At 45.0% G+C, this 17,716-nt stretch overlaps 1 pseudogene; it reads left to right on the plus strand.

Annotated features, from left to right (window-relative positions):
- LOC120044619 overlaps nucleotides 1–17,716 on the plus strand; it is a 73,965-nt pseudogene that overhangs the window by 14,676 nt on the left and 41,573 nt on the right.

A 17,716-nucleotide genomic window follows, 5' to 3' on the forward strand; every position in this document is an offset into this window, starting at 1 on the left:
ACAGCCCCTGCTGTCAGGCTTCTCTTCATTCACTAAGGCTATCTACCATGTTTTATTTATTATCTCTAGACAGGTATGGAAGATGTAACCATGACAGGATGAAAGGAAGACATTTTAGACAAAGGCGTGTCTGTATATTTACACACGTCACACGGGCACACTTGTACACACACACACACACACCACACACCTGTAGATCTCCAGTGCAGGAAGATCAATTCCATTCTAATCAGTTTCCCCCCCACCCCCCCCTGATTTAAGTACTTACTCCTGAGTTTGTTTTGTTGTGTGGTTTAATTTATGGTCAGTTTTGTTTTTTCTGACGAAGGTGACTTTCTCTTAGACGGTGACAAATGAAGTCTGACAGTGAAAGCAAGTGAGTCTGCACACAATGCATTTTTAAGAGCCTAATACGCTTGATGAATGACCACATAAAGGTTCAGCTCTATTTCATTCACATCACAATCACAACATTTTGGGGCTGTTGTCGGTCAGTGTCAGTGTTCTCAACGACTCAGACTGTCAGACATAGGTAAGGATAAGGCCATTATTTAGTTTTGTATCTAGACTTTTGGTACAATGACCTAAAAGGAACAGTCCTCTTTTAACAGCTTGTTAACCAGAAGCTGTACTATTCTCATTTAACTGCAGAGCTGGTTATATTGATTCAACATTCTGTTTGACTTGGTTGTGCTCTTTAGTTAATAAAATCTCCATTGTGGAGTTAGAGCAGAGTAATTAGGTAAACATAAGGGAGAGCATGGCTGTGACATGTGAGTGTGGTGTGGTGGAGAACTGAGTTGACCCTGGTCTAATAGCTACGGGCTCTTTCATTGACCAGGTGAGGGCTAACAGCATCATTCTGGTTCCCTTGCTCTCTCTGGGTCATGGGTAATTGGAGCCGAGAGAGAAGGGGAAAAACAAAAATGTCAGCCTAATTTGTTACCTTCCTGTTTGTCCCTGTGTTCTCTGCCTCAGTAATGAAGGTCAAATGAAGTTGTTTTTATTTATTTTTAATCCCAGCCTCCGTCCCCGCAGGAGGCCTTTTGGTAGGCCGTCAACGTAATTAAGAATTTGTTCTTACTGACTTGCCTAGTTAAATAAATAAAATAGAGAAACTCCTGGATGTTGTGTTGTTTGGTCAAGGTGCACCGAAAATACCACAGGGCCTGGCTGAGATATTCATGGAACATCTGTCTGCAATACATTGCATTCATAATGCAATCTTGAGTGAATCTGTATTGTGACGCAGCCTTTGAAAACGCATTAAGTTTCATTTTAATTTTTTTTAAATTTCACCTTTATTTAACCAGGTAGGCTAGTTGAGAACAAGTTCTCATTTACATCTCCGACCTTGCCAAGATAAAGCAAAGCAGTTCGACACATACAACAACACAGTTACACATGGAATAAACAAACGTACAGGCAATAATACAGTAGAAAAAGTCTATATACAGTGTGTGCAAATGAGGTAGGATAAGGGAGGTAAGGCAATAAATAGGCCATACTTGCGAAGTAATTACAATATAGCAATTAAACACTGGAGTGATAGATGTGCAAAAGATGAATGTGCAAGTAGAGATACTGGGGTGCAAAGGAGCAAAATAAATAAATACAGAATGGGGATGAGGTAGTTGGATGGGCTATTTACAGATGGGCTATATACAGGTGCAGTGATTTGTGAGCTGCTCTGACAGCTGGTGCTTAAAGTTAGAGGGAGATATGAGTCTCCAGCTTCAGTGATTTTTGCAGTTCGTTCCAGTCATTGGCAGCAGAGAACTGGAAGGAAAGGCGGCCAAAGTAGGAATTGGCTTTGGGGGTGACCAGTGAAATATACCTGCTGGAGCACGTGCTACGCGTGGGTGCTGCTATGGTGACCAGTGAGCTGAGATAAGGCGGGGCTTCACATAGCAAAGACTTGTAGATGACCTGGAGCCAGTTGGTTTGGCGACGAGTATGAAGCGAGGGCCAGCCAACGAGAGCATACAGGTCGCAGTGGTGGGTAGTATATGGGGCTTTGGTGACAAAACGGATGGCACTGTGATAGACTGCATCCAATTTGTTGAGTAGAGTGTTGGAGGCTATTTTGTAAATGAAATTGCCGAAGTTGAGGATCGGTAGGATAGTCAGTTTTACGAGGGTATGTTTGGCAGCATGAGTGAAGGTGTCACGCCCTGACCTTAGAGAGCCTTTTTTTTGTCTCTATTTGGTTTGGTCAGGGTGTGATTTGGGGTGGGCATTCAATGTTTTTGTTTTCTATGATTTTGTATTTCTATGTTTTGGCCGGGTATGGTTCTCAATCAGGGACAGCTGTCTATCGTTGTCTCTTATTGGGAACCATACTTAGGTATCCCTTTTCCCTCCTTTCAGTGTGGGAAGTTAACTTTGTTTGTGGCACATAGCCCCTAAGCTTCACGGTTGGTTTTGTATTGTTTATTGTTTTTGTCGGTGTCATTTTCTTAATAAAAGGAATATGTACGCTCACCACAATGCACTTTAGTCCACTTCATTCGACGGCCGTGACAGAAGGATGCTTTGTTGCGAAATAGGAAGCCGATTCTAGATTTAATTTAATTTTCATATTGGAGAATGGAATGGCCGTGGGAGTGGGGAAAGCAGGAAGATTGTTCCCTAGGTTTTGTGTTGTACTTAGCCCAGGGATTGATTGTTTAGTTAGATTAACTCATTTTGGATGATGCTGATATGCTGACAGTATGGATCAGAGAGGCAATGGTGCTTGTACTTCCAACATGTATGATTTTAACTGGCAGTTCTCTTTGTCAATATAGCAGTTAACCACACAACAGATCTCTATCTGTCACCTATCTCTCTGTCTGTCTGTCTGTCTGTCTGTCTGTCTGTCTCTGTGTGTGTGTGTGTGTGTGTGTGTGTGTGTGTGTGTGTGTGTGTGTGTGTGTGTGTGTGTGTGTGTGTGTGTGTAAAGTAATGTAGTTTACGAACATTCAATCAGTAAGTCTGGACTGAATGGATTGTCACTTTTCATTCATCTAGTAAACTCATATAATTCACATCACTATCTCACTCATCAGCATAGCCCAGGGCAACTCCAGTCCTCGGGGGCCTGATTGGTGTCACACTTTTGCCCCAGCCCCAGCTAACTGACTCCAATAATCATCCAATCATGATCTTCAGTTAAAAATGCAATTAGTTTAAATCAGGTGTGTTTGCTAGGGATGGGGGGAAAACTGTGACACCAAACAGGCCCCCGAGGACTGGATAGCCAGTATTTATAGGGTAGTGCCTATAACATTATCTCATCAGTATAGCCGGTATTTATAGGGCAGTGCCTATAACATTACCTCATCAGTATAGCCGGTATTTATAGGGCAGTGCCTATAACATTACCTCATCAGTATAGCCTGTATTTATAGGGTAGTGCCTATAACATTTCCTCATCAGTATAGCCGGTATTTATAGGGCAGTGCCTATAACATTACCTCATCAGTATAGCCGGTATTTATAGGGTAGTGCCTATAACATTACCTCATCAGTATAGCCGGTATTTATAGGGTAGTGCCTATAACATTTCCTCATCAGTATAGCCGGTATTTATAGGGCAGTGCCTATAACATTTCCTCATCAGTATAGCCGGTATTTATAGGGCAGTGCCTATAACATTTCCTCATCAGTATAGCCGGTATTTATAGGGCAGTGCCTATAACATTACCTCATCAGTATAGCCGGTATTTATAGGGCAGTGCCTATAACATTTCCTCATCAGTATAGCCGGTATTTATAGGGCAGTGCCTATAACATTTCCTCATCAGTATAGCCGGTATTTATAGGGCAGTGCCTATAACATTTCCTCATCAGTATAGCCGGTATTTATAGGGTAGTGCCTATAACATTTCCTCATCAGTATAGCCGGTATTTATAGGGTAGTGCCTATAACATTTCCTCATCAGTATAGCCGGTATTTATAGGGTAGTGCCTATAACATTTCCTCATCAGTATAGCCGGTATTTATAGGGCAGTGCCTATAACATTTCCTCATCAGTATAGCCGGTATTTATAGGGTAGTGCCTATAACATTTCCTCATCAGTATAGCCGGTATTTATAGGGTGGTGTCATAATTTTACCTCATCAGCATAGCGTCAGGTCTCTCCTCCTCCTTTACTATTAGCAAGCGTGTGGAATGTCATTCACCTATTAACTTCACCCTATGATCATGGCAGACTAAGGCAATTCCACCACGGTTGCTGATTAACCTATGGACTCACTCGTGCAATAATTACTTTAATCTCTTTCAACCAGTAGACCCCTTTCTGTGTTTGCAAACGTTGCCGCACGAGGGCGATGTGCGCAAGTTGTTTGCAAAACACGGGGTTCTTATAGAATGCCAGCAAAAAAAAGCCTCTATTTACATGTTGCTTATGAGTGCATTTCACACTACTTTTGGATTATAATTGGATTTTAAGGCTTGTATGAATGTCCTGTTTATTATAATGTTTGTGTCATCATCGCAAATCAACTGCATTATACTTAGAAAACACTTCAACCTTAACCAGTACAATTGGTTAGCTTTTGCTACAGACTATATCAATGAGCGTTAACATTCTAGCTAACAACTGCTGCATCCAAAATAGTTATTTTGCAGAAATCACAACCAAATATAATCTTAGCGACTGTTCAAGCAAGAATCAAAACATCATTGTAAGCATATGAGAACCCCAAAATGTTTTTTTTGTTTGGAAGTAATAAAAGGCTATGTTGAATAGGCGCAGATGGCGATGGCTCTCTTACTGCAGCCAAGCGTCTCGTGCGTCTGTGCGTGAAGTCAGTGTGTCGTGTACTGGAAAAGGGTCTATGGGCATGAATCTCAAACCTTGCGTCTCCCACTTGCTGTTTTGCAGCAAGTCTTCCAACGACCTCCCCACCACCACCAACTGAAGGCCCGTCATCGGATCCCCGTTCTCCCAGTGGGTGGGGGGGTTTGATGCCAGCTGCCCAGCATAGGGCAACCTGTCATCAGCATCTGGCTCTGAGGAACATTCCTCTGAAACGAGGCCTACTACCCCAACTATCCAACCCAAAAAGATTCAATAAAATTCCATATTGTATTCTGTCTCTGTTGTCATTCAGTTACGCCTGTACTCGATTTAACTGTATTTTGCTCTTCAGGGATGAATTGAAGGCAGTCAATTCAGGAAGTGGTTTTAATTTAAAAAATAAAAAACATTGAAACATTTTTGAAAAAAGTAGCTTCTAGTCCTCAGTTTGAGAAGTCATTAAAAATAGATGCAGTTTTTCCACATTTTGAATTGTTATTTAAGTTTACTTCCTGAATTGACAACCTTCAAATTGAATTGAACCCAGCCCTTGTGCTCTTATAATCTGACCTACTGTATGTGTCTGTGTGTTGGCAGTGCTGGGAGGTCCAGAGTCTCGCGGGGTGCTGAGGAAGATCAGTGATATGCTGGAGGTCATCATGAAGAGGATGGACACTTTGTCCAAACTGGGCAACACCACCACAGACTCCCACAGACTAGATGAGCTCAGCTCAGCACTGGACAGGTAGGGTTCTGGGGTTTGGTAGCAGGCCTGCCATTACATAATGTATGGTGTATGCATGTATTTGTCTGCATATAAACAAATAATTGGAGGATATTTAAACTAGACGTTGTCTCGTTAGTCTCAACGTTTTCCTATCTATTTGCCCTGTTATTGGGTGGACATGGACAGTCAGACAGGGATGCTGCGCTACCAGACATGCAGAGGCTAACAACCTGGAGTTTGCTCTTCTGTCTCCATGGCAACGGACCTCTCTCATACAGGGGGTTGAGAGGCTCCCTCCTGCCGAGGTTTGCCCATGTCTGACACTCTGACCATCCCTTCTGGACATCCCTGCTCCTACACTCACTGTCTCACACCAGGAAAATATTCCCGGCTCAAACTATGCCTGAGAGTTGAGCTAACTGCCAGGATGCAGAGTTGTGGATGTTTGATATGGATTCTAACCACCAGAGTAGACAGTATTGTTAGAACATAAATAACTCCCACTATTCACATTCTTTGAGAGGTACTATAGAAATGATGAGGATTTTCTTCCTAAATGTTGCCGGAAAGAGGCCATTCATTGCTGTTTAAGTCAGCCTAACTGTAAGCGATTATGAAAAAGGGGGAGCATCTCTAGGCCTCTGGTAATAAAGTCTAGTCTGCTTGGTGACCTGCTCAGAATTCAGCCAAGGTGCAGTTTAACAGATACAAACAAAGAACCCAGAGCCATTCAGAGTCCACTGTTCGGTCTTTAAAAAGGAATCAGCCGTCTCGCTCTCTTTAATGCAGTATGTGGTTCTCCAGGGCCAGACACCCATTGTAAATGTATTAGTAGTGTTCTATAGAGGGAGGACAGGATTATCTGTCTGGCCAAAGGAATGTTTCCTATACTGATCAGTCTGTGCTGCAGTCTGGTGCTGTGTAAAGGACAGCTCTGTTTGTGTCTGGCTCTCATCTGTTCTGACATGCTGCCTCATAGGAGGGAATAGGAAGTGATGGCTAACACTTGCCCGTAGGGCAGTACATGGTCAAGTGATATTAGAGGGGGATTATACGCAAAGTAATGCAGCATTTTAGACACACATACCACACCTATGCTCATACACTTATTCCAAAAGCACTGGTCTAGACCATTGCCCATTTCTTCCAAAACAAAACCTCCCAACCATTCATTTAAATGCATATGTTAGATAAAGCTGTACAGTTTGAACAAAAGCAAAAGGCCAGTGTTGAACACTGTACAGTGAGCGTCTCATTGATATGACAGGGCTGTTAGACCCCAGGTATTGATTTGGCTCTGGTTGATACTCCCTGATAAACAGTGTCTTCAGCTCTGCAGAGTCCATCTATAGTACAGTAGTACTCTTTAAGACCAGCATCAATCCTATTGGAGGGTCCTCAGCTTCCCTGACCAGGTCACAGCAGCCTTGGGAAGACCCAGTATAGAAGTAACAGATAGAGGCTGAATGGACTGGTGATAATTCTGTCTGGGAGGCCTTGCTTAACCTTGGCTATGCCCGTGAGAACATTTAGTCCTCTGTTCTCTACAGCACACACAGGAGCACTGTTCTTTTATACTGTGGAGCCCAGGTGGCTGACTGACTGCGTTGAGATTATACACAATCATCATGGCTCAATAAAGACAGCTGGAAATCTCTGTGCCTCTTTGGACCTTTATGCTACATCAGCGAGGGCTGAGATTTCTGTCTTTATCGGAAGGGAGCCAAAGCAAGTTCAAAATGTTCACACTGCCATAATGCTTCAGCTTGGAGTTCCCTGGGCACCTTCCAGTTTTCACTGCTAGTGCCTGAGATAGCCCTGAACTCACAGCTATCTCCCGCTTTCTATTGCTGTCTCCTTTTCTCTTTCTTTCTCACTTTTTTTTTTTCTGATTGTTTTGCCAACACTAACATGGCAACAACAAGCCATGGCAGTCAGCTGCCATAAAAGGCATTTGCTAACAACCTAATTGCGCTCTGTTCTCAGTCTCCCAGGGACCTGCTTTAATATGCTGAGTCACTTTTTCACCTCAACAAATAAATTGTGTCAGAGTTTAAAAGCTTTTTTATTTCACGCTCCAACCAAGTTCCACACAATTAGCATTTCCTCTACTTGTTGAAGCTCAATTAGCAGGTAGCCTAGTGGTTAGAGCGTTGGACTAGTAACCGAAAGGTTGCAAGATCGAATCCCCGAGCTGACAAGGTAAAACTCTGTCGTTCTGCCCCTGAACAAGGCAGTTAATCCACTGTTTCTAGGCCATCATTGAAAATAAGAATTTGTTCTTAACTGACTTGCCTAGTTAAATAAAGGTCAAATAAAAAAGATATTTTGGGAGGAAACGGTAAGCGTATACTGTAGGAGGGTGGACTTAGATGAAAGAAGGAGCCTTCTATGTTTCTTTTTCTAGATGTTTCCAGGGAGTTTAAGGATTGAGATAAAGGATAAAGATTGAATGTGCATTCCCACTGGGCACAGACATCAATTCAACATCTATTCCACGTTGGTTCAACATAATTTCATTGAAATGACTAGAAAAAAACAATTCATTCAACCAGTGTGTGCCCGGTGGGTTGTCATGGGGAAAGAGATGGCAGAAATGACATGCCTAACACTTAATTCACCTGTGCCAGCATGTGCCCTATTGATGGTCATTCCCCTGTGTGTGTGTGTGTGTTGGCAGGATCCAGCCAATTGGTCTGGTGGAGAGGATCCAGGCTATCGCCCAGAACATGTCTGACATGGCTGTGAGGGTGGAGCAGATCCTACAGCGCAGCATGGCCACCAACAGAGGTACAAGAGACACACACACATCTGACCATTCTTCACATTTGAAAGGTAGTTGTATATGTCTGCCACACTGTAAGACCCTATTGAACATGACAGGCAGCATTTATGACAGTACTTCAGATGATGAGTCTCCATTCATGTCTTTGTAAAGAGAGCTATGCTGCAGGAAGGCTCTATCTCCCTGTCTCAGCATAATTATAAATAACGCTACATGATGTTCAGTGTATGCTGATGAATTCCCCTCTAGTTAAGAAGATCTGAGACTGTCAGCTTTCTTCTATTAGCTGTCCTCTGCTCAGTTCATTGTGCTCCTGTTCTGTTTGAGCAAGAGATACAGTAGGCTACTTACATGCAAAGCGAGACTAACTCCACTAGCCGACACATTAGAAAGCCAATTATAGACGTTGCATATTGTCATTATTTGCCTTGTCATTGAGTAAAGCAGACATGTCCTATTCTGTAGAGACTGTTTTTGCTACCAGAACCTAATCCTCTGGCTAATTTAGTGACACTGCTAGTTTTAGCGCTCCACACTGTGACTGCTGTAGTTATAATGGTAATCAAACAGAATGGCTGCTAATCCTTTGTCTGTGATTGCGCTCACCCAGGCTTGGCGGCACGCTGGTAGAGGAACAGCTTCCGCTCTCTTTAATTAGGCTAATTGGAGCTGGCTGCCGACAAGAAGGAGGGAGGGAGGGAGGCCGGGGAGAGAGGGAACAAAGGAGTGAGACTGGGGAGAGAGGGAATGAAGGAGTGAGACTGGGGAGAGAGGGAACAAAGGAGTGAGACTGGGGAGAGAGGGAACGACGGAGTGAGACTGGGGAGAGAGGGAACGAAGGAGTGAGACTGGGGAGAGAGGGAACGAAGGAGTGAGACTGGGGAGAGAGGGAACGAAGGAGTGAGACTAGGGAGAGAGGGAACAAAGGAGTGAGACTGGGGAGAGAGGGAACGAAGGAGTGAGACTGGGGAGAGAGGGAACGAAGGAGTGAGACTGGGGAGAGAGGGAACGAAGGAGTGAGACTGGGGAGAGAGGGAACGAAAGAGTGAGACTGGGGAGAGAGGGAACGAAGGAGTGAGACTAGGGAGAGAGGGAACAAAGGAGTGAGACTGGGGAGAGAGGGAACGAAGGAGTGAGACTGGGGAGAGAGGGAACGAAGGAGTGAGACTGGGGAGAGAGGGAACGAAGGAGTGAGACTGGGGAGAGCGGGAACGAAGGAGTGAGACTGGGGAGAGAGGGAACGAAAGAGTGAGACTGGGGAGAGAGGGAACGGAGGAGTGAGACTGGGGAGAGAGGGAACGGAGGAGTGAGACTGGGGAGAGAGGGAACGGAGGAGTGAGACTGGGGAGAGAGGGAACGGAGGAGTGAGACTGGGGAGAGAGGGAACGGAGGAGTGAGACTGGGGAGAGAGGGAACGGAGGAGTGAGACTGGGGAGAGAGGGAACGAAGGAGTGAGACTGGGGAGAGAGGGAACGTGGGGGAGAGAGGGGATTTTATTAATCAAGCCCACGCAGTGTTGTCTATCCACGGTCCTCAGTAGGCATCAGAGATCAGCAAGGGAAGCCAGGCTTTCAGAAGTGGCTATTAACTAACACAACAGTCTGTCTAATGCTCTGTTCTATCCCCATGGCCAGTAGAGTTAACTAACCCAACAGTCTGTCTAATGCTCTGTTCTATCCCCATGACAAGGAGAGTTCTGCTCTAATACAAGAGACTAGTGCTAAAGCCAAGATATGCTCCCTTTTAGGTATGACCTGTTGAAAAGCTTGTCTGGTTTCTGCCTCAAATGCTCCATATTATCCTCATAGGGCTGAATAGCAAAGTTATGAGCTGGTATTTTAAGGATTCTGCCCATAGGGAGGTGTTTGTTAATACATGTGTTTTTGTCCCACAGTTAAGGATGGCGCAACAGGACAGTGTGAGGTGCCCAAAGACCCTCACTACCCAGACTGCCCCAGCAAGGTGGATGTAAGTCCTCATGTCATGCAATTTCACAGGGGTTTTCCTGATCCCACAGTCCCTATGTCCTTTTGCTCTTGGACTGTTTATTACCCTGCAACTCCAGCTTTACGATCAGCTTCAATCAACCCTGCCTTGTTTCACAAGGATCAATGTCTAGTGCTGTGTTCAGATCAATGAAAGGACCTTGACCAAGTCCAAGTCAGATTTCATGGGTTCCTTAGCTATAATACATTCATTTCTACACTGACATTTGACCTCCTTTGACCTCCTTTGATCCATAGAGATACTGTATATATTTATTATTACTTGAGTCTGCCTTGACCTTTTCCCTCAGTGGATGCGTGCCCGCTGGACCTCAGACCCCTGCTATGCCTTCTATGGGGTGGACGGCTCCGACTGCTCCTTCCTCATCTACCTGAGTGAGGTGGAGTGGTTCTGCCCCCCTCTGACCTGGAGGAACCAGACCACCACACCCACGCACAAACCTTTCCCCAAGAGACAGGTGGGATAGCTGGGTTGGCATGGGCTGTTTACAGGGCTGCTACAGTGTGTGTGTGTGTGTACAGAGTTTGTGTCTATGATACTAGTCTTTGTATTTCATCTCCACTCTAATGTTCCTGTATTCGACTGCCACACAGTCTCCTGGGAGGGGAGTGTGGATATACAGTCACTCACAGACAGTCTATTCTCCCTCTGCCTTGAATCATGGCTGTTGCTGTTTTTCTTGTGAGAGCAGCATTCCAGTTATTTATGGGTCCACCAGGGCCAGGTGTTCTAGTTACAGCCCTCTTGCTGCTCCCCGGAGCGCTGTACACTACACACCAATGGGTCGGCTGCTCATTTGAATTATCTGTGCAGCTTAATCATGGATTCTAATTACCTGCCTGGATCCAGCTGGACTAATCCTGTGACTTCTCTCAGGTGTTCCTCTGCGTTCACAGAAGCACCTACAAGTTGCTTTCCAAACAATAATTAACTTGTAGTGCGAAAGTAATGCCTCTCATATTGATTTTGTATGTGTGCATAAGCAAGAGCATGTGTGTGGAAGGAAAGAGGGACTGTGTGTCCCCACTGTGTGTGAGAGAGAGACAGAGAGGTTTGTGTGACTGTCTATGTGTGCCATTTATAAGTCCTCTGTGCTCCCTTATGCAGTTACAACATTGATTAGCACTTGGCTGCTCGGATTGCGCTGTGATCCAGCGATTAAAAAGGTCTGGGAAACATGCGGAGTGAAATGAAGGCAGCCTGTTTATGAGCATGAGGCAGGAGTCCCTCAGGCAACACTATCTGAGAGCCCTGCCTCCAGGGGGAATGGGTATGACATGGAGAGCTGTACTCATATAACACCCATCTCCACTCAACTCCAAGTAGGGCTGCTGGATATTGGTGGTTACCATGTGGCTGTTTTGTACAGGCTTGGGGAGGTGTTTAATGTATTAAGTGTTTAATGTATTGGACTAATACATAGCTTTTTCTAGGTGCTCAAAGCGATTAACATAGTAAGGGGAGAAAAAAAATGTAGATGTTTCTTTTCCTGTCCTCCAGGCGGCATTCCGGTCAGACATCGGGGCCCTCCTGGAGCAGGTGGGAACGGGGAAGGAGTCTCTGAGTTTCATGAAGAGAAGGATGCGCAGGCTGGCTGCACAGTGGGCCTTGGCTGCACGCAGGCTACATGACAGTCTGAGGAGTCAATGGAGGGAGCAGAAGAGGGTGAGTGTGCGGTGACTGTGGAGGGAGAGAGAGTTTCTGTGTCTCTGCTATGAGTCAAAAGGTTGACAGTTCACTCATATCTCTTCCCATGACAGTGCAGGCCAGTAATATGCTGTACAGGTAGGTGCCCATTTTGGTTTGCTATATTTGATTCCTGAAAAAATAGGCAGAGACACAACTGACAACAAGATGGAAGGTTGACAAAAGATGGATCAAGACGAGGTGGCCTTCATGAACATTACAGTGGTGACATTTTTCTCCACTAGCGATTATGGACCCATTTGCTGTGAGTGGTGTTACTGTGAATGGCAGAGAGAAGTAGATTTGTAAGGAGGAGACTGACCAGCCGTTATCAGGAGAGCAGGCCTGGGATGTATTGTCTTTAGTGCTCTTTAACCAGCCTAACATTTATAGGGACATTTTCAAAGAATGGTGGAGGAGCCTGAATACAGGAACACTGCTTTACCATCACTGATGAAATGACAATGACTGTAGAATCTCCCCAAGCCTGCCCTTTGTGTTGAAAACCTATTCGTAATGTCATAAACGGTTATAAATCAACCTCAGAATAATATTGGCATGTGTGTTTACATGCCTGTGCTTGTCTGCAGTGCACTAGATGGATTAAACAGTAGCTGTGCTTGTCTGCAGTGCACTAGATGGATTAAACAGTAGCTGTGCTTGTCTGCAGTGCACTAGATGGATTAAACAGTAGCTGTGCTTGTCTGCAGTGCACTAGATGGATTAAACAGTACCTGTGCTTGTCTGCAGTGCACTAGATGGATTAAACAGTAGCTGTGCTTGTCTGCAGTGCACTAGATGGATTAAACAGTAGCTGTGCTTGTCTGCAGTGCACTAGATGGATTAAACAGTAGCTGTGCTTGTCTGCAGTGCACTAGATGGATTAAACAGTACCTGTGCTTGTCTGCAGTGCACTAGATGGATTAAACAGTAGCTGTGCTTGTCTGCAGTGCACTAGATGGATTAAACAGTACCTGTGCTTGTCTGCAGTGCACTAGATGGATTAAACAGTAGCTGTGCTGATTTTACTTTCACAGTGACGTGAATAACATTAGATTGACGAGCTAACCACCTCCGTCACCGGCTTCATAAGGAATTGCATCGGCGATGTTGTCCCCATAGTGAAGGGTCGCTGCTTCCCCAAACAAAAGCCCTGGATTAACACTGAGGTTGGCGCTAAGATAAAGGATAGGGGACAAAGGATACCAAACACAGGGCTATCGCAGACAACCCTGAGGCTACGGCTGAGGAAAGGAACAAGTACAAGAAGTCCCGCTACGCAAAATATCAAAAGGACAATAAGGTATAAGATGGAATAATACTATACAGGCTCCGACACCCGGGGCTACAGTCCATTACGGATTACAAAGGAAGACGTGCTCTGTCCAACGATGCCTCTCTTCCAGACGAACTCAATGCATTTTATGCACGCTTCCACCGTAACAACACCGTTTCATGCGTGAGGGCCCCCACCAACCCAGACAACTGGGTTATCTCGCTCTCCGAGGCCAACGTGAGTAAGATCTTTAATCAGGTCAACACTCTCAAGGACGTGGGGCCAGACAGTATTCAAGGGCATGTTCTCAGAGCATGCACAGATCAGCTGGCAGGCAAATTCACTATCATCGTTCCTGTTCCCAAGAACTCTAAGGCTTCAAGCAATAATGACTACCGCCCTGAAGTGCTTTGAAAGGCTAGTTATGGCACACATCAACTCCATCATCCCAGACACCCTAGACCCATCCCAATTTGCATACCGCCCCAACAGATCCAAAGACAACTTAATCTCAATTGCACTCCACACTGCCCTCACCCACCTAGATAAGATGAATACCTATGTGAGAATGCTGTTCACTGACTACAGCTCAGCGTTCAACATTGTCCACTAAAAGTTTGTCACCAAGCTAAGGACCCTGGGACTGAACACCTCCCACTGCAACTGGATCCTGGAGTTCCTGACAGGCCGCCCCCCAGGTGTTGAGGGTCAGCAAGGCAGAGGTAATGTTACCTACCCTCAACACCTGGGGGCGGCCCCACACGGGTGTGTGCTTAGTCCCCTCCTGTACTACCTGTTCACTCACGACTGCGTGGCCATGCACGACTCCAACACCATCAAGTTTGCTGACGACACAACGTTGGTAGGCCTGATCACTGGCGACGATGAGATGGCCTACAGGGAGGAGGTCAGTGACCTGGCAGTGTGGTGCCGGGACAACAATCTCTCCCTCAACGACAGCAAGACCAAGGAGCTGATCAACACATCGATGGGGCTGCAGTGGAGCGGGTCGAGAGCTTCAGGTTCCTCTGTGTCCAACTCACTAAGGACTTTAAAATGGTCCATTCACACATGCACAGTTGTGAAGAAGGCGCAACATTGCCTCTTCCACCTTTTTATTTACATATTTTTATTGAATCTTTATTTAACTAGGCAAGTCAATTAAGAACAAATTCTTATTTACAATGACGGATTACCAAGAGGCAAAAGGCCTCCTGCGGGGACAAAACACACATCACGACAAGAGAGACACCACAACACTACATAAAGAGAGACCTAAGACAACACAACATGGCAGCAACACAATATGACAACACAACATGGTAAACACAACATGGTAACAACACAACAACACAACATGGTTGACAACACAACATGGTTGACAACACAACATGGTGACAACACAACATGACAACACAACATGGTAACAACCCAGCAGGGCCGGCAGGTAGCCTAGTGGTTAGAGCGTTGGGCCAGTACCCAAAAGGTTGCTGGACAGAATCCCCAAGCTGACAAGGTAAAAATATGTTGTTCTGCTCCTGAACAAGGCAGTTTAACCCACTGTTCCCCGGTAGACTGTCATCTAAATAAGAATTTGTTCTTAACTGACTTGCCAAGTTAAATAAAGGTTAAAAAAAACATAACACAACATAGCAACAACATTGCAGCAGCACAACATAGTAGCAGCACAAACTTTGTTAGGCATAGAGGACAAAGCAGCCACGAGTGTCAGTAAGAGTGTCCATGATTGAGTCTTTGAAAGTAGAGATTGAGATAAAACTGTCCAGTTTAAGTGTTTGTTGCAGCTCTTTCCAGTCGCTAGCTTCAGCGAACTGAAAAGAGGAGTGACCCAGGGATGAGTGTCCTTTGGGGACCTTTAACAGAATGTGACTGGCAGTACGGGTGTTGTATGTGGAGGATTAGGGTTGCAGTTGTTATCTCAGATAGGGGGAGTGAGGCCTAACAGGGTTTTAGAAATAATCTTCAACCAGTGGGTCTTGCGCCGGGTATACAGAAGATGGCCAGTTTACAGAGGAGTATAGAGTGCAGTGATGTGTCCTATAAGGAGCATTGGTGGCAAATCTGATGGCCAAAGAACATCTAGCTGCTCGAGAGCACCCTTGCCTGCCAATCTATAAATGACATCTCTGTAATCTATCATGGGTAGCATGGTCATCTGAATCAGGTTTAGTTTGGCAGCTGGGGTGAAAGAGGAGCGATTATGATAGAGGAAACCAAGTCTAGATTTGAGAGAAGGGAGAGAGAAGAGAAGGGCTGAGAGAAGGGAGGAGGTTGAAAAGGTTTGGCATGGGCCCTCATGACAGATACTCAAAAAGTTCTACAGCTGCACCATTGAGAGCATCTTGACTAGCTGCATCAGAGGTAAGGTGGTATTGAAACAGCACCGCCCTCTATGCCATGGCGCTACAGAGGGTGATTCGGATAGCCCAGTACATCACTGGGGCCCAGCTCCCTGCCATACAGAACCTCTATATCAGGCAGTATGAAAAGAAGGCTCGGAATATCATTGAAGACTCCAGCCACCCAAGCCATGGACTGTTCTCTCTGCTTCTGCACGGCAAGCGGTACCGGGGCATCAAGACTGACACCTATGCACACTCACAGGACTCTACACATTCATGCATACTGACACTCCAACACACACACAACATGCACACACACTCACATGCAATCATAATTTGCGCTGGTGCTACTCTGTCGATCATCCTGATGTCTAGTCATCTTACCTCTATATCACTCCAGTATCCCTGCACATCGGAAATATGGTATTGGAACTGACCCTTTATCAACTGTGTTCTTCCTATTTCTATTTCTCATGGGTTTCTGTTCTACCTTGTTATTTTTAGTGCTACATTGATATTGATTACTACATTGTTGGATTTGGAGCTGCAGAAAGGCATTTCACTGTACTTGTGCACATGGCGTTAAAAACTTGAAGCTTGAATTATTCACAAAACTAAGGCTGGGAAAGGTATAGATTGACTGCAGTATTCTTTGAGTTTACCACTCCGAGCATTCTCTTTGTGCAAACCCCACTCCTTTAATCCTTCTCTAGTTAAAAAGAGGCTCATAACTTCAAAAGCCTGAGTGAACATGAGACGCAGTGATTGATAGGTGTTTGCTTTGCTTTGGGAAAGCAGGCCCGTCTGGTCTTTGGCCAAGAGATGCTTTCAGAACGTATATAAATAGGATTCTTCTTTTCATCAGTCTCTCTTTAGAGAACTATTAGCTTGGATAAGCCAGCACCAGCATTGTCAACACACAGCATCCTTCCCAAGCCTGTTCCTTGATCAGCCTCCAAAAAGAAGAGTCTCTTTGTTCTTTTTTAACGGTGTGTTCAACAGTAATAGTTACTGTCCATTAACTGGCCCCTCTGGGCTTGGCTGCAGCGGCTCTGACAGAACAGTGTTTAGAAAACAGACGAGGAGGAACTGCTGTGCTGCTGTGAAAACGCAGATGAGAGAACGATAATCTGCTGATGGAAATAGACTCATTGAAGGGAGACTTCACGGAGGAGTGGAACTAGACAGCAGCCGTCTACCCCACCTGTCTCTCTTCTCTCTGTCTGCAACCTTGATTTTTCTGTCTTTTTTTCTCTACATTGCACTAAACTGTACTTTCATAAAGGCAAAATTGCTGTAGACAACTTTTTAAATTTCCAATTCCTTTTGTAGTCATTTGAAAAAGAATTATTTAATGTAGTTATGGTGATGTGACAAGTATTGTGTGGCTGGCATGAGTACCCTGGCACTGCAGTGACATGAGGATTCACTGGCATCGTAGATGCAGGGGGCCTGTTGAGGTACGTCTGCCTGGTCATGGCGAGGCATTTGTGATGACATATGTTGCGTCCACTCTTAACGAAAGCAGAGCAATAAATCGCAATTGATTGTCATCGATTTCCCTCTTTGTGTTGTGTGCACTGTGCAGTCATCTTGTCCTCTAGCAATTTCCCTGCATTGTGCAATATTCAATGGGTCTGTGTTGGCTGCCTTCACTGTGTCCTTCTTTTTCTCCCGTCTTTAGTGAGAATGGTAAAACTCGTTCGGAGCACGAACCCCAAAGTGGTTAGCTACTTTACTCTTTAGAAGTAAGATGAGAAAGTTTTGAGAGTCAAAAGTAACTGGGGAAGAATTAAAGGCTGCCATCTGTTGAGAACTCACACAGTCTGATTTCATTACACAGTTAACAGGCTGGAAGTCCCATCCTCTCCCATCAGCAATTAAAACAGCCTTGTACCATTAGGCATATTAATTATCTTCAGCAGGTCAATCACTATTCAGATTCAGAAATTGTTTAATGGCTTGCATTACTATTCTTCCTGCCTTTTAGCATAAATATTCAGTTTGTTGCAATTCATCTCTCTTATCTCCATTCATCTCTATTCCAAGACCAGTGGTTTGGGGTGATCTGAGATGTACAG

This window comes from Salvelinus namaycush, chromosome 3 (assembly GCF_016432855.1).
Source record: "Salvelinus namaycush isolate Seneca chromosome 3, SaNama_1.0, whole genome shotgun sequence".
Classification (NCBI taxonomy): domain Eukaryota; kingdom Metazoa; phylum Chordata; class Actinopteri; order Salmoniformes; family Salmonidae; genus Salvelinus; species Salvelinus namaycush.